Source organism: Eleutherodactylus coqui, chromosome 9 (genome assembly GCF_035609145.1).
Source record: "Eleutherodactylus coqui strain aEleCoq1 chromosome 9, aEleCoq1.hap1, whole genome shotgun sequence".
NCBI lineage: Eukaryota > Metazoa > Chordata > Amphibia > Anura > Eleutherodactylidae > Eleutherodactylus > Eleutherodactylus coqui.
Window position 1 is genome coordinate 149,778,349 of NC_089845.1, and position 15,517 is coordinate 149,793,865.

At 46.6% G+C, this 15,517-nt stretch overlaps 1 protein-coding gene across 1 annotated transcript in view; it reads left to right on the forward strand.

The window, feature by feature from the left end:
• The first annotated feature begins 383 nt into the window (after positions 1-383).
• The window catches only part of AZIN1 (antizyme inhibitor 1), a 28,832-nt gene continuing 13,698 nt past the window's right edge, over positions 384-15,517 (forward strand). The window contains exons 1-2 of the mRNA XM_066578625.1: positions 384-659; positions 14,141-14,277. The gene's annotated coding sequence lies outside the window, so the exon portion shown is untranslated. The remainder of the gene's footprint in view (positions 660-14,140; positions 14,278-15,517) is intronic.

The following is a 15,517-nucleotide window of genomic DNA, read 5'->3' on the forward strand; positions in this document are numbered from 1 at the left end:
ATAACTTCTGTATGGCTCATAATTAATGCACAATGTACATTACAAAGTGCATTAATATGGCCATACAGAAGTGTATAACCCCACTTGGTTTCGCGAGACAACCCCTTTAAGTTTGGTTGACAACCCTGTGTAAACGGGCGTAGCTGTAGTGTAAATCCCTCTAATCCATGTGCTGATCTCACACTTCCCATCTGCTGCCCGTCCTGCCCTCACACTCCTCGCACTGCCCTTTTCATTGCCAGTTCCAAAAATGGCGATCTCCAGCTCGCAGCAGACAACGTCACTCCTAACCGCAACCGGTCAGAACAGATAACCCCGCCCCAAACTACGAACGTCACCGAGTAACCCCGCCCACCCCTTTCTGGAAGCTATATAAGGAGCTCGCTCAGAGCCGGCCCTGGCTGGCTGAATCCTGTCTGACTTCTCCTCCATTTACACGCAGGCACAGCGCGCGTACAAGAACCTCCTCAGGCTTCTGTCTCCTCATCGTATCTGACGGATTAAGCAGCGCCGCTGAGCCGCTTCTCGCCCGTGCCTCCCTTCGGGCTTATGGCAAAAGGCGCCCGTGTGATTTCTGCTTTGTGTTCCCACACCACTCTTTAAAAATTCCGCCAAAAAAGAGAAGACGATTCCCCAAATCCTTTGGGCCGTTACCTCACGTAAGTACCTGCCGGAGGGTCGCGCCGTGGTGGGCTGTTTACACAAACCCGGCTTCTAGGCGAATAGCTCTGCTCTCCGCGGTTAGTAACCCCCTCTGTGTCATTTGAATGGCTCATTGTAGTGGCGCCCTCTAGTGGTTGTCCTGGTCTTACCACCCCTCCGGTGACGGCTGTGCGCCGCGCGTCACCCGAACGCTTCAGTGCACGAGCGCTGGGGGGGGATGTCACGTGGTCACGGCTCGAGAGAGCGCGGGAAATTCAAAGTGGTGGAGTTCGGCGGGCGGATGGCGGTTTTTTTTTAAGTGTCTGAGGTGTTTTTGTGGTAAAAATGTCATAAAATGATGTGTGGCCTTGTCCTGTAAGGTTCCCTGCGGCAGACATGACAGCAGTGTCCTCAGGTGATGTGAGGACCAGATGTGACAGCACTAGGCCGGTCCGTGCGTGGCGTGTGCCATCGTCCTACATGCGACTTGTATTAGGCGCCCACACCTGTTTTTTGGGGGGGGCATGTATTACAGGCAGCACTATGTAGTTTTGGTGATTGTCTGCTAGATCTGGCGCTAATACGTGATGAGGGGTACGGTTGCCTTGGTAACGGCCCGTCGCTGTCTGATGAGACTGCAGTTGGGATACGGATTATAGGGGTTGTTTGTTTTTTGCTATCGCTGACTGACGGGTCATCAGTAGGTGATTGGTGGGGCCCTCTGGTTGGGGTGGGCAGCGCTGACTAGAACGCAGTGGCCCAGGTTGGTATTGCAGGTGCAGCTTGTGGCCGCTCCACTGCCATATCCTCTGAGGTGACAGGAGAACCAGCTGATCGGTGCGGATCTGAGGCCGATCCCACAATCCTCTCCATGACCCGTCTGTTATCGGTCGCGGCAAGAAAGTCCCAGAAAAACCCTTTAGGCTGGGTTCACACGGGTTGGAAATGTCGCAGAGTGACCGCACGGAGATACCGCCAGATGTCCGCGGCAGAAACGAAGCTTCAGAACTCTCAGCGCAGCTTTTGAAGTGGCTTCACCACTTACATTCTGCTGCGGCCGACCGTCCCCATGGAGGCCGCAGCGCAGACGGAGATATAATGGACGTTCCACGCCGAGATTTTTGCGAATCTGGTCCACTTTGCTGCTTTTTCACTGGATATAAATTGCTGACGACATTTGCGTCCCGACGGTCTGCGGCCATCCCGCCCCGCGTGAATCAGCCGTAAACCGGATGACATCAGTGAGGCTTCTGCGCTGATGGTGGCGTATCGCTGCAAGCGAACTCGTCTTCTGTGACCAACGTTTTCCTTTAATGTAACCTCTCTGGGTGGTCTGACTATTGTGTGTTGTAGTCGGGTGCGGCTGTGTAGCGTCTGTGTTGGAGGCTCCATAAAAGGCTGGACAGACCGGACGCCATTCTATATAGTCAGAGGCTGTTGGCATGCCTGATCTGGCAAAGATGGCACAGCTCTTCAAAGCTCTGTTCACATAGTTATAAAGTGATCCTCTGGATAAGAGATTACTTTATGATCAGTTGGGATCCACATGCCGGGACCCTCGCTGAACCTGAGAACGGGGGTCCAGTCAGTCCCAGAGTGATGTGGAGGTCGCCTGTGTGCTCTAGTCACCTGAATGACCGCAAAGGAGAGGAGTGCGCAAGCTGTTTGACAATCTCCGGGGTGGTCAATGACGTGAATGGAGTGACGGACCGCCTGCACAACCCCCATTCACTTGGGAGACCCGCCGGACCCCCGTTCTTGTGATCGGTTTGGATCCCCATTTATCATAAAGTTTCTCCTATCCAGGAATAACTTTATAACTTGAGACAAGCCCTTTAATACTGAGGTTTAACCTGCAGCCAAGGCTGGGAGAATCGTGGGCACAGGCTTACTGTTGGCGCACACATTTGGTGGACTCCACTGAACCTTGGGCCCCCCCTCATACAGGTGCTTTTTACCACGATTGGCATGGCGCTTTCAGCTCTGCGCCAATCGAGGTACAACGCTTGTTTTCAATGGGACCGCTCATACAGGTGCAGACAGCCGCTTCTCCAGTGGTGCATGGTCTATTTTCAGGCATTCTGGCCCTTGAAATCAATGGGCAGAGTTCTCAGCGCTGTGTTTTTGACAGCGCTAAACGTCCTAGCTACACTGCATGAAAAAAAAAGAAAAACCTCTGGGAGGTGCCGCCCGGGTCCCTCCTGCTACTCTCCGGCAGGCGCCGCCCGGGTCCCTCCTGCTGCTCTCCGGCAGGCATGCTTGCATTTGTCAGCGCTGACAGAGCATCTCTTGCTTTTAAGAAAACCCTGCCTCATTGAATGGCTGTGATTGGTTCATCGAGCGCTGGCTCTGATTTTGGTGTGGCGCTCGAGAACCATTCGAGCGATCTCTGGCTGCAGGCGGGGTTTCCAACCCTGATACCAGCAAGAGATGGTCTGTCGGAGGCTGACAACGTTACTGAAGCCTGCAGGAACGCTGGAGAGCAGCAGGAGGGATGGCGCCTGCTAGGTGAGTAGTCCTTTTTTTTTCCAGCTTCCCTAGCTGTGTTTCCATGCCAGCGCTGTTGAAACTGCTGTAAACGAAGTGTTACAAATGGTTACGGCCCTTTTACACTGGACGATTATCACTCAAAATCCGGTGCGACTGCGGTGGGATCTGAGCGATAATCATCCGGAGTAAATGCATACAGACAACTGAATAACAAGCCGTTCAGAATGACTGTTTACACTGAACTATCTGTACAGTGAATGGAGGCTGGTCGGGGGGAGAGCGCTCACCGGACCGCTGCACCTCCATGCTGTGAGCGATACCAATGATACTCGCTCCTGTGTAACGGCACAGGAGCGAGCATCACTCGGGCGAGTGTTGGGCATAGTTTGCCTGATGGCTCGTCTCCTCTAACAGGACCCTTAGATTAGAGGATGTGATGGTTTCCTTAAAGTGTGTTTAGGGCGTACTTAAAACGGAGTGTCCGTGATTGTCTGGTGTAGCGCGTTCCAGTGAACCACTGCGCTCTGAGAAACTTACAGATCGCCACTGAAAACAGAGCTGCTGAACTAACAGGGTTATCTTCATGGCTGGCAGCCTGAAAACCTTGAGGCATACGCTTAGTGTAAGGCCGCTGTCACACGTACGGTCACAAAACGGGGCATCCGAATCCGTGCCATTTTACCGCAATTTTGCACAGCGCTTTTAAACGCATGTTATAGAGCTGGATAGCGGTTTAAAATACACCCCATCATTGTGATGGGTGATGAGGTGCGTGAAAATGGGCAAAAGTAGAGCACCGTTGACAATCGCACCGTTAGAGCGCTGGTCTGCGAAGCCCAGTTGAAATCAATGGAGGTGTTGTACCCCAGTCAGCACATTATTAGAGGGCGGTAAAAAGCTGGCTGTGAGAGCGGCCTAAGGCTGGATTCACACGAATGTATATCGGCTCAGTTTTCACGCCGAGCCAATATACGTTGTCCTCATGGGGGGGGGGATGGAAGAGCCAGGAGCAGGAACTGAGCTCCCGCCCCCTCTCTGCCTGCTCTCTGCACTATTTGCAATGAAAGGAGGCGGGGCTAAGTTATGAGAATTAGCCCCACCTCTCACCATTGCAAATAGTGCAGAGGGGGCGAGAGCTCAGTTCCTGCTCCTGGGCTCTTCCAGGATCCCCCCCTGCAGATAGAGACGCCGTATATCGGCTCGGTGTGAAAACGGAGCCGATATACGTTCGTGTGAATCCAGCTTTAGGCTGATTTCACACCAGCGTTGAGATCAGTTTAGGGTTTCCATGTGATATATATATTTTCGGAGGCGAGAAACTGAAATAAGGGTAAAGCAGATTTGTTTTTGTTTTTTCACCCATCTGATTTTCAATGCCATTTTAAAAGAAAAAAATTAAAGGCTTTCATTGGGTTTCCATCCTCTTAGAATAGCGCGGTCTGCAGCGTTGGTCTTCCATACTGTCAGCTTCACTTTTTTATGGATGGTAACATCAGTTTGCTTTCCGGGTTTTGAAGCCCTCACTGAAATCAGTGTGGAAAAACGGATCAATTTTTTTTGTGTGTGTTTTATTTCAATTTCTCTCCTCCAAAAACGGAGCAGAGAAATGGAAACGCTGAACTGACCCTAACGCAGGTCTGACCGCAGCTTCCTGGCATGCGGAGAGAAGAAAGCGGACATCGGCTGCTGGGGTGTGTCCGGCCTGCCATAGGTTGCCATAGAGACTGCAGGCAATAACACTATCATAAGGAAATGATGTGCAGGCACACGTCGATGTGGAGTAGAATATGAGAAGTCGCAATGACCTGCTTTCACATGACTGTGCTGCCAGTATTATGAAGTTATATTCCTTATGGCGGTGAAAGGGATAATCTGAACCAGATGGACAGTGCTGTAGGATTTGGGTCCAATTAGAACTTGCAGGCCTGTAAGGAACATCACACACCTGTCCTGCTGGAGCTGCTACAGGTAGCGCTTCCAGAAGGCCGCACTGCCTGTGTCGGTTGTTTCTAGCTTCCCATCCTCATGTGAATCTTCTATGTTCTGGTCAGCACAACGGCCAGTTCTCATATGTACTGTTCTCTGTAGGTTATGTGCTGCAGCTCTGTGATAGTTGTACAGTAACTTACTGTTTCTCTGGTGAAATTAAAGGGGATGTCCTGCTAGAAAATAACTTTGTTTAGAGCCGCATCATCTAAAACAAAAAACAGAAAGGTACTTGTCGTCCTCGGCACTGGCGATCCAGAGCTGCAGTCCAATAATTCATCCCATTTCTGACAGCAGAGATCGGATGACTGCAGTCTGCCAATCAGAGACCGAAACATCACCATCTTTGTAACTCCGGGCATCATGGCACCAAGGATGCCAGGAAAACAAGCTGTCAGGCTGTGGCCTGATTGGTAGGCTGCAGTCACCTGACATCCACTGTCAACTGACTGGGTGAATTGTTGGGCTGCAGTACTGGATCACCTGGGCTAAGAAGTAACCTTTTGTTGTGGTGTTTAAGGGATGTGGCTCTCAATTTTATTTTTTTCTGCCAAGTTCACACTATTGAATCGCAGTCGAAAAGAGAAAACAAGTGCAGGATCGGGCATGAATGGACCCCTCTGACTATACTGGGGTCTATCCAGCATGGGAATGATTTGGAGCTTGACATTAAAAAGGTGAAACTGCAACCCCAGTAAAAGCATGACATTATTCGGCGTGGTGTTTAAAAGATGTTAAAGGGGTATTCGGAGTTAAATTGTTAGATTTATGGAACTTGTTACCTTGTAACAGCCCCATAAATATAATTATAGTGTGGTTCAGGGAGGTGATGGGAAGCCAAATGATGTAATTTTTATACTTGCCCGCTCCCTGGTTCCTGCAGTGAAGATTGCACCAGACACATAGACTTGTATGGGAGTGTGAACATCATTCAGAAGAGTCAAATCTTCATGTCCAGTGCAATCTTCATCAGCGGAGAGCAGGTGAACATAAATACTTGTCTCCCTGTCACCTCCCGGGCCAGATTTATAACTTAAGCCACATTTACACGGGACGACTGTCGGGCAAGCCATGCCCAACACTTGTCGTAGTATGTACTCTCACGCTGTTGCACAGGAGCGAGTATCGTTGGCTCACAGCGGGGCGACTGGAGGTGATTTTTCTCCCCCTTAACACACGGCGTTCAGTACTGAAGGGCTGCTGTTTACACTGAATGATCATCGTTCAGTACTAAACGGTCATGCGTTAAGTGAATGGAGAAGGGCGGGGGAGCATGAGGAGAGAAATCTCCTGCAGCCATCCTGGCCCCCCTGCTGACCGCTCTCAGAAAGCCAGCGATACTCGCTTCTGTGTAACAGCACGAGAGAGAGTACACACAGGGACGAGTGTCAGGCAGTCTGCCAGACATTCATCCCGTGCAAATGGGGCTTTAGTTAATAGTGGTGTCCTGAGGTGGTGAGGGTCCCTTTAAACAGCTGGTCATGAAGAAAAGTAGTAAAAGAACCTATATTCACCAACCCCAGATGCCTGCAACTCATCGCTCTCCCTGCCAGTGCTTTGCTTACAAGCTGCAGTCAGCATGTATACCGAATGCCAGGCTGCAGCCAATCACAGGCCTCTGTTTATAATGCAGTGAAATGACACGTGGTCTTCTGTGAGTCAGTAAGAGAACAGCAATAACAAACTTATGTTTTTTTAAGTTTTTATATAGCAATACTTAATTTTTTTAATTGCCTTGTCGACATATTTTTACCTGTGTATTTTTATTTTTTCCATTGATGGGGGCTGTAAGGGCTTACTTTTCTGTGGGGTGACCTGTCGTTCATATTGGTACCATTTTGGGGAACATACAACTTTTTAATAGCTTTTTGTTCAATTTTTTTTCTCTCTTGGAGGCGGTGTGACCAAGAAAGACCACAATTCTATCATTGCATTTTTTTTTCTGACAGTAAGTCCTCATGCACACGCCTGGTCCGGATTCCGCCAGCTGCATCCTGCACAAAATCCGGCCCTGACCGCAGCGGGTGACGCTGCATACGTGTGTGCAGGCAGTCGTCTTTGCCGATTTCTGCGAGTAACTGGCTTCTCTACTGCGAATGGTCTGCGCTGTCTGGCGCGCACTACAAATTTAAATGTGTCTTTTTCTTTTTTTTTCAAACCCCTACTTTTCCTGTGGAATCTGAGGTAGGCAGCTTTCAGTGACCTCAAAGGAAGCCGTCAGTGCAGGAACCGCAGGAAAACGAAGAATGCTGCAATTTTTTTTTTTATTTTTTTTTTCGATCTGCAAGCCTAAATCGCAATTGATTTTCACTTGTGGGTATGAGGCCTAAATCATGCAGGATTAACAATGTGATATATTATTACATTGGAGCTTCACAATGTAGAGATACAGAGATATATATTTTTCTACAGTTTAGTCCTCACAGGGGACTTGAACTTGCGATTGTTCACTTTTACAGTGTTTTAATAGGCAAGGCAAACTATCATTGCAACCCTGGGATCTTCAGTTTTCCAGGTCACCATGACACCAGATGGCAACCCTGAAAACCTATGGGGGGTGGGGTCTTCAATTGTGACTGTTGCTGGGCAGGTGTATGGAGCCGGTTCAGCTCCTGAGCGCTTTCCGTACACAGCGTGTGCTGGGAACGGCTATCCACGTCCAGACTACGTGGGGTATGCCCAATTAGGACGTAAATAGTGGTGTCAGTAAGGGTTCCGTTGCTCCTTTGTTTATATAGGCTTTCAGTAGTAGAGCATATTTGTGCTGGAGGTCTTTGGCCTACTTAGCCTGTCTAGACTGGAGGGTAATTGGTTTACCAACAGCTAACATATTGGAGCAACATGTTTGTGATCAGCTTTGAGCAGGCTAAGGCGATCATGTGTATTAACATGGACTCGTTCTTTTATGTGAGTGCACTGTTTAAACTGGAGTCCTAAGGATGTGGTTACATGGGGGCACTCAGTCTTTCCACCATGATTTTAGCTGTGACTCTAACCCTGTCAATGAACAACATTCGCGTGCGGAATTCAGATGTAGAAAATAGTTTCTGCAAGTTACCATGTACAGAAGTATCATGTCACTACTTTTCACATGGAAACAGCCTCACATCCCTGCATGGGTTTTCCATCCCTGCCACGGCTGTCACAGCAAAGACAGGGGATCTCAAAGTTTTTCTCATTGTTTTCAATTGGGCTGGCGCTGCTGCCACAGGCTCCAATGAAAACAGGTTGAAGCCCCTGGATGTGACAGCCTCACATCCCTGTGGGGCTGAAGGAATTGCCTGCTGCAGCCGTCACAGCTGCGGCGATATCGCAAAAAGAAAAAAGATGCTGCAGTGTTTTTGTTTTTTTTATTCATTTTTTTCATGCAGCATGGCAGCAGTGAAAACATCGCAAATGAGAATGAAACCATTAAAAATGATTGGTTTTATAATCATGCATTTTCATTCACTCTTTCTCGCTAGTGTAAAGGAGCCCTAACCATTAACTTAGAAATAATTGCATTATACTTCTCATGAGCGCGCTCGCACAGCCCAGTCATTGGGCCTCGGAAAAACTTGTTAAATGCGTTGTCCAGAGTTAAAAAAAACGTGAGTGCTTACTTTTAAACACAGCACCCCACCCCCCTTATCCATGGGTTAGCTGGTACTGTAGCTCAGCTCCCATGCGCTTTAATGGGGCTGAGCTGCAATACCACACGCAACCTTGGGACAAGGGTGGCACTGTATTTGGAAGAAAGTAGCCTTTAAGGGGTCTTTCCAAGGAAATACTATTGATGCTCTATTCTCAGGATAGGTCAATAGCGGATTGGCTGGGGCCTTCCTATCGGGCCTTCGCTGTCAGCACTGCAATACACAGGAGTTAAAGTTTAAGTTGCTGCTCCGATCTTGTGTATTGTGGAGCTAACAGTGGGCGCCTGATTAGCTGATTGACCAGGGTCCCAAGTTGTAGCCAATCAACTGTTGAGGACTAAAGACCCTTTTACACGCAAAGATAATTATTCAAACGACTGAAAGATATAGCTATCAATTTGCATGAAGTGTTAATGGCCGTCAACACTTTATCCTCTTCATTCGCATGTAAGTTCTTTGCAGAGTCCGTCCATCTATTGAAAGATGAATGAAATACATTCACATAGAATATATTTGCTCAGGCTTTCAGCTGCTGAGCAATGGATTTCAAGTAAACGAAAATCCACAGTTCGAACGAAAACTGCACGATGCCCACGTTTACATGTAACTATCGCTCATTTTCCGCCATCTGGATGAATTTTGCGCGATAATTGTTGCATGTAAAAGGGCCCTTATCCTGAGAATAAGTCATCGGTAGGTTTTCTATGGAAAACCCCTTTTAATTATATTGTTGATCCCTATACTACAGATAATCTGCCTATCTAGAATGATTGAGCGCTGACTGACATGCTCATGGTTGATCAGTGGTTTTATCATGGGTAGTTTGTGTAAAAGAAGCCTGTTATACTCCAGAGCTGCATTCACAGTTCTGCAGGCTGCAGAATTTAGTGAATTATTGTATTCCTCGACTAGAACTCTGGAGTGTATTCTTCTTAGATCTGCGCTTTGTGCTGTTCCTCTTACTCCCAGGGCTAAACCTCCAACTCCTCAATTGTCCCAGACTGATTTCGACTCCTTCATAGGATTCATGCTTAAGTGATAATTTACTGTATTAAAATGGTAACTTCAGGCTTTTCATCACAATTATGATAAACTAATTAAGCTATTTAGATAAACATGAAATATTTATTGGAATACAACTTTGGAATCAAAACTAGATTGTAAAGTGGGGAAAGCTGTCAATAAATGTAGTGGCCATTTATGCTGTTCATGGATTTGTTCTTAGTATTATCTCCATCAGATCCTCCTTCATAGAGCGCTGCTGGTCTGTGGAGGAGATCAGACCGGGCCGCACAGATTCATCAATGCAACAGCATAAGGCCTCCCTCTAGCACTCCTCATTGATGTGGAGCGCTAAACGCCCCAAAATGGAATAGACTCCGCTCGAAAATCGTGTCGCTGATCAAGCTACTGTCTGAGGCTGTTAAGGCTCCACTGAAAAGAATGGGAGCCTCTGACAGCGTTAAGTGCTGCGCTGAAAGCTAAAAAATGTCTGAGGGAGGCTTAAAGGGGTTGCCCCGCGCCGAAACGGGTTTTTTTTTTTTTTTTCAATAGCCCCCCCCCCCCCCCCCCGTTCGGCGCGAGACAAACCCGATGCAGGGGTAAAAAAAAAAAAACGTCCAGTACTTACCCGAATCCCCGTGCTCCCGCGACTTCTTACTTACCTTAGTAAGATGGCCGCCGGGATCTTCACCCACGATGCACCGCGGGTCTTCTCCCATGGTGCACCGTGGGCTCTGTGCGCTCCATTGCCGATTCCAGCCTCCTGATTGGCTGGAATCGGCACACGTGACGGGGCGGAGCTACAAGGAGCAGCTCTCCGGCACGAGCGGCCCCATTCGGAAGGGAGAAGACCGGACTGCGCAAGCGCGTCTAATCGGGCGATTAGACGCTGAAATTAGACGGCACCATGGAGACGGGGATGCTAGCAATGGAACAGGTAAGTGAATAACTTCTGTATGGCTCATAATTAATGCACAATGTACATTACAAAGTGCATTAATATGGCCATACAGAAGTGTATACCCCACTTGCTTTCGCGGGACAACCCCTTTAAGTTTTTGTCTCATGGGGAGAAAATGCTATAATTGAAGGTTTTGGTTTTTAAATCACTGTTTCCACATTCTGGTCATAAATGATTTTGATAAATAGGGGCTTAAATGAAGAGAACATTTAATTTAAAACGTTCCTGAATTGTTATGGAAGGACAGAAGCAACAAATTCTGCGTTCAATTAAAATATATAAATTATTTAAAAGCTGGGTTGGTACATTTGTTGCAACTCCACCAAAGTGGGACCGAGACTAGAAATTTCAAAATAAACAGGCAATTGGGTATCACAAATTTTGGGCTTGTGCCCTTAGACCTGGACTGCTCATGATAGCGGGGATGGTAATTGTCAGTTGTCAACTTGTTGCACTTTTGATTATTCGGGTGACTATCGACCCATGTAAAAGTACCCTTAGGGGGGTCCATCCCATGGTCCGTATGCCATTTGCATGTCACCGGCTGCTGTATCCAGGCTCCCGGAGGTGGCTTGGATTTGTGGAAGCAGCCAGATACCCAGTATTGCGCTGCCTCCATAATACCAACAGAAGTGAGTGTGAATTGCACAAACTGCATAGTTACAGGATCAGAACTGAGAGCAATGAAGTATTGGATGGTGCACCAAAAGTGAATGGGGAAGCGCCTAAATCCGGTCACCACACAGTCCTTCAGAGATGGGGCTGCTTCTATGCAGCAGCTCACTGTTCTGGCTAGTCCACTAGCCCCTTTGATATGCAGTGGATCCCCGTTCTCCCAGTTCTCCCAGTAGCTAGACATTTCAAATCCAAAATTTCTAGCAAGTATGTGATTTACTGTAAAGAACAAAATAGCTCTTACCAGTAAAATGCAGAAATTACATAGATATGCAGTTATTTCTGTTGTGCCATTTTTTTTTTTATAGCTCAGTCAATCATGCCTTCTGTCAGGAACTAGGCTAAAAGTTATGAAGGGGTTAAGATGTGTATAATTTGGCTATGCACGCACATGCCTTTTTGGTGATGCAGGGGTTATCATTAGCAGGGATGCTAGAACAATCGACCAAAGTCATGCCCTGCTTTGGCGCCGGCGTTCCCTGTCACGGATCCTGTGTTCTTATATCTTTTTGGGTCTGTGTGCTGCATGCCGCCAGTGTTGGTGGCAACAGTGCAAATAGAGGGAATGCAGGGTGGGGTGAGGGATTTCTTTCCGGTCTGGGCCAGCCCAATCTAGTTGAGTTTTTCCTGTCATTAAATTAACAATGTAAAAGGGCTCTCTTCTAGTTTCACTCTCAGCCTGATGGGCCGGCAGAGCACTTGCATTACTTCCATACGTCTCATTCCTTACAGCCATGGGAGCTGCTGCGCATTGTAAATGTCTGAGGTAACTCCATTACGTCTCTTACTTGGCAGGGGGATAGATTACTAACCTCTGTGGTAATGGCATTCCTTCCAGTCTGTTGTATACAGGTTTTAATTTCATATATGGTATTTTAATCAACTTTTGACAATTTTCTTGACTCGAACCTGATTTGTTAGCATTGTCTGCTCTACTATAAAACAGCACAGTGTGTCCTAATTTTACTGCTCCTGGAGAGTTTGGGGTCTGATTTCCTAGTAGTGGTGTCTATCGACACTTTTGTAGCAAAGTGAAACATACGTTGCTACTTTAATGCAACTTTGATATCAAGATGCTCCATCTATTTGCTCCTGCATTTGGAAGCTGTGCCTGAATGAATGGCAGGCCTGCAATAACAGTTTATGTAACCTCGCGGCCTCACTTCTTGCAGACTCACCGGTTCATACTTTGGTTCATACTTTGTGTGCCGTCAGGAATGGATGTTTTGCCGTCTCATCTTCTACATTTAACTGTTAATGATCTGATGGTCAGAGCCAAGCTGCAGTCTTTCTGGCACAATCTGTAGTACAATTGTGTATGTGTGACAGTTTGTGTGATGCTGTAGTGCTGGATGCATGGTCCTTCAGTCCAGTTTTTGTGTGGACAGACTGTCCTTAGTAATTAAGCTCTTCAGGACTATAGACGGACTACTTTTTCGTGATGGATAGGTCTTGTGCCAGACTTGCTATTTCTGCAAATTATGAAGTTGGTTATAATTAGGTTTATTTGCGGGCATCACTTGTAATACTAGTAATGTTTTTCTTGTAAAAAGTCTTTCTATTCTGTAAGATAGAATTGACTTTTGTGAACTAATGTTTTAAAGGGGCTTCATGATTTTACATCTAGTATAGCTATGCAGTACCAATATGCTCTAGTTTGCTATGTGGCATTTCAAAGCTGCACCCATGGAGAGTGCTTGGAGAAGGCTACATACGGGATATAACTATATATGAGTATATGATCATCTAAGCAGAGGAAAGGACATGTACACAGATCTTTGCATGTATAGTGTCCAGGCTGGTTCTCTCCAGCATGTCACACTGTAAATTGTGGGCACCCCTTAGCTTATGTTCACATCTGTGTTTGTAGGTTCTGTCACAGGTCTGACGTGAAATGCTGGCCGAAAAATTTCAGCGTTAAGCACTTTTTCGTCTAATAAAATGCTGGACAGATGAATGGAAACCAAATGGACCACATTATAGTCAATGGGGTCTGTTTGGTAGCACTTGGTTCAATTCCCCCTACACACACACACCCTTTTAAGGGTAGAATTGGGCTGCAGGATGCACTGCAAGCCATAGTTAATGCCACAACAAAAACTGCAGGTTATCTTAGCCCATCTTCACATAACTGAGAAAATGGTGTGAGATTTGTGTGATGCACAAATCTCTACGAATATGAACCCCATTCGTCTGAAGATAGGCATGTCCTATCTTTGAGCGTGCCATCGCATTGCCAATTGTTTTCAATGTGGCCAACAAAACATTGCATAGCATGCCTGTTCCCGTGAGTGCGATGCAAGGTTTCTCATTGAAAACAATGGGAAACGCTCAGCGAATCTCAGCTGTGCCAGATAATCACTACCTCTCCTAAGTGATGGAGCTTTTTTCTTATCAAAAACGTCTCGCATCTGAAGGAAAATCGCACATTGGCGATGATGAGATCGGGCTGTGTTTAATGGCCTGATATCACACTTGCCTGTGTGAAATTAGCCTTAGTTTGTGGTTGCTATTTTTTCCACTGTATGCCCTCCACCCCTTAAACACTGACATCGAGGAGGCCATGTGATCACTGGTGGCCAATCAAGAAGCACTAATTAGAATACAACGCATAATACTGGCTGGGTCTACAGAAGATTGGCCAGGTTTACCATAACATTTTAACATGGAAAAGTGGTTGCTTGAAATAACTGCACAACTGATGCATTTGTTTTTATATTGTCATAAAGTTTGTGTTTTTTTTTTCTTACAGGGCGAATTTTCGGTGAAAGCATACAACTATCCAGAGGGACTAGGAAAAGCGCTCTATAGAGAGCAGTTTGACTTCAACGCCGAGCCTCCTTGGCAGCCTAGCTGATGATAGGAGGTTCCATCTCCTAACTTGTCCATGTAAGTGATGATCTACCACAACTTTGTCTGTTAAATTAATGTCTTAATCAAAAAGCTTTCCCTTAAAGGCCCATTTAGACACAATGATTATCATTCAAAAGATGTCTTTTGAGCGATAATTGTCATTTACAGCGCAAGATGCTCGCTCAAACGTTAAGCGGTCACCTTGCGCTGTGAGCAGAGGATGCAGAAGACAAGCAGGGTGTCTCCGCTTGTCTTCTGTATCCAGCTGTTCACCGCTCCGAGCACCTGGCTGTTATACAGCTGAAAGCTCAGTGCAGAGGATGCAGAAGACAAGCGGGGTGGCCCCGCTTTTGTTCTGCATCCAGCTATTATCTGTTCGGTGCGCCTAGCTGTTATACAGCCGAGTGCTCCGAGCAGGGTATGGAGAACAGAGCTGGACCGCTTTGTTCTTCATACCCCGCCTGTCGTCAGGGAGCGAGATACAGCTGAAACAATAGTATCAGCTGTATACCGCTGTGAATCCTTGATAAGGCTCATTGTTGTCTTCCAGCACGCTGAAAGACAATGATGAGCGACGTCTTAACGAAAACTGCACAATGTCAGTCCAGTTAGACACAATGATTATCGCTCAGACGGCTTTTGAGGAATAATCGTTGTTTAAGCCTTTAATCCTATACAAAGATTGTTGTAAAGATAATGTGGTTTTGAAAAATCCACTTAAATTTGATTTGTTCGTCTGCAGCTTCTGTCGTACTTCCTGTAAGGCGCAGGCCACTCTGTCAAAGCATTGTTTAAGGGAATGCTTCTTAAATAACTTACATTTTCTCTAAAAATAGGCATCTGATTAGGTCTGCTGCTATTTTTATTCAGTTGGTCGTTTTCCCATTTGAGCCTATATAGTGTATGTCTTTGGACAGTCATTGTTGGAGAATAGTCACAATACAGACAGTGATTGTTAACGTGCTTGTCTTAATTGCTCATGTGTCCGGCACGCTCTAAAGTGCCATTGGGAATAAGAAAAGTTATGCCATGTTGTAAATAGAACACCCTGGGTGTGCCTATTAACTATTGTGTTGGGGCGACGTGCAGACTTGCTGGTTTTTGTACGATAGCATCTAGGAAAGGTTTTTTGTTTGTGTCAATGTTCCCAAAGTTAGCAATTAATGGTATTCAGAAAATTTTTCATTGTGTAGACTACGTCTGCTGGCTTTGGGGCTGGTTTGGCTGAAATCTACTTGGGTAACAGCCTTTTACATCTGTGTACTAATAAGCAGAA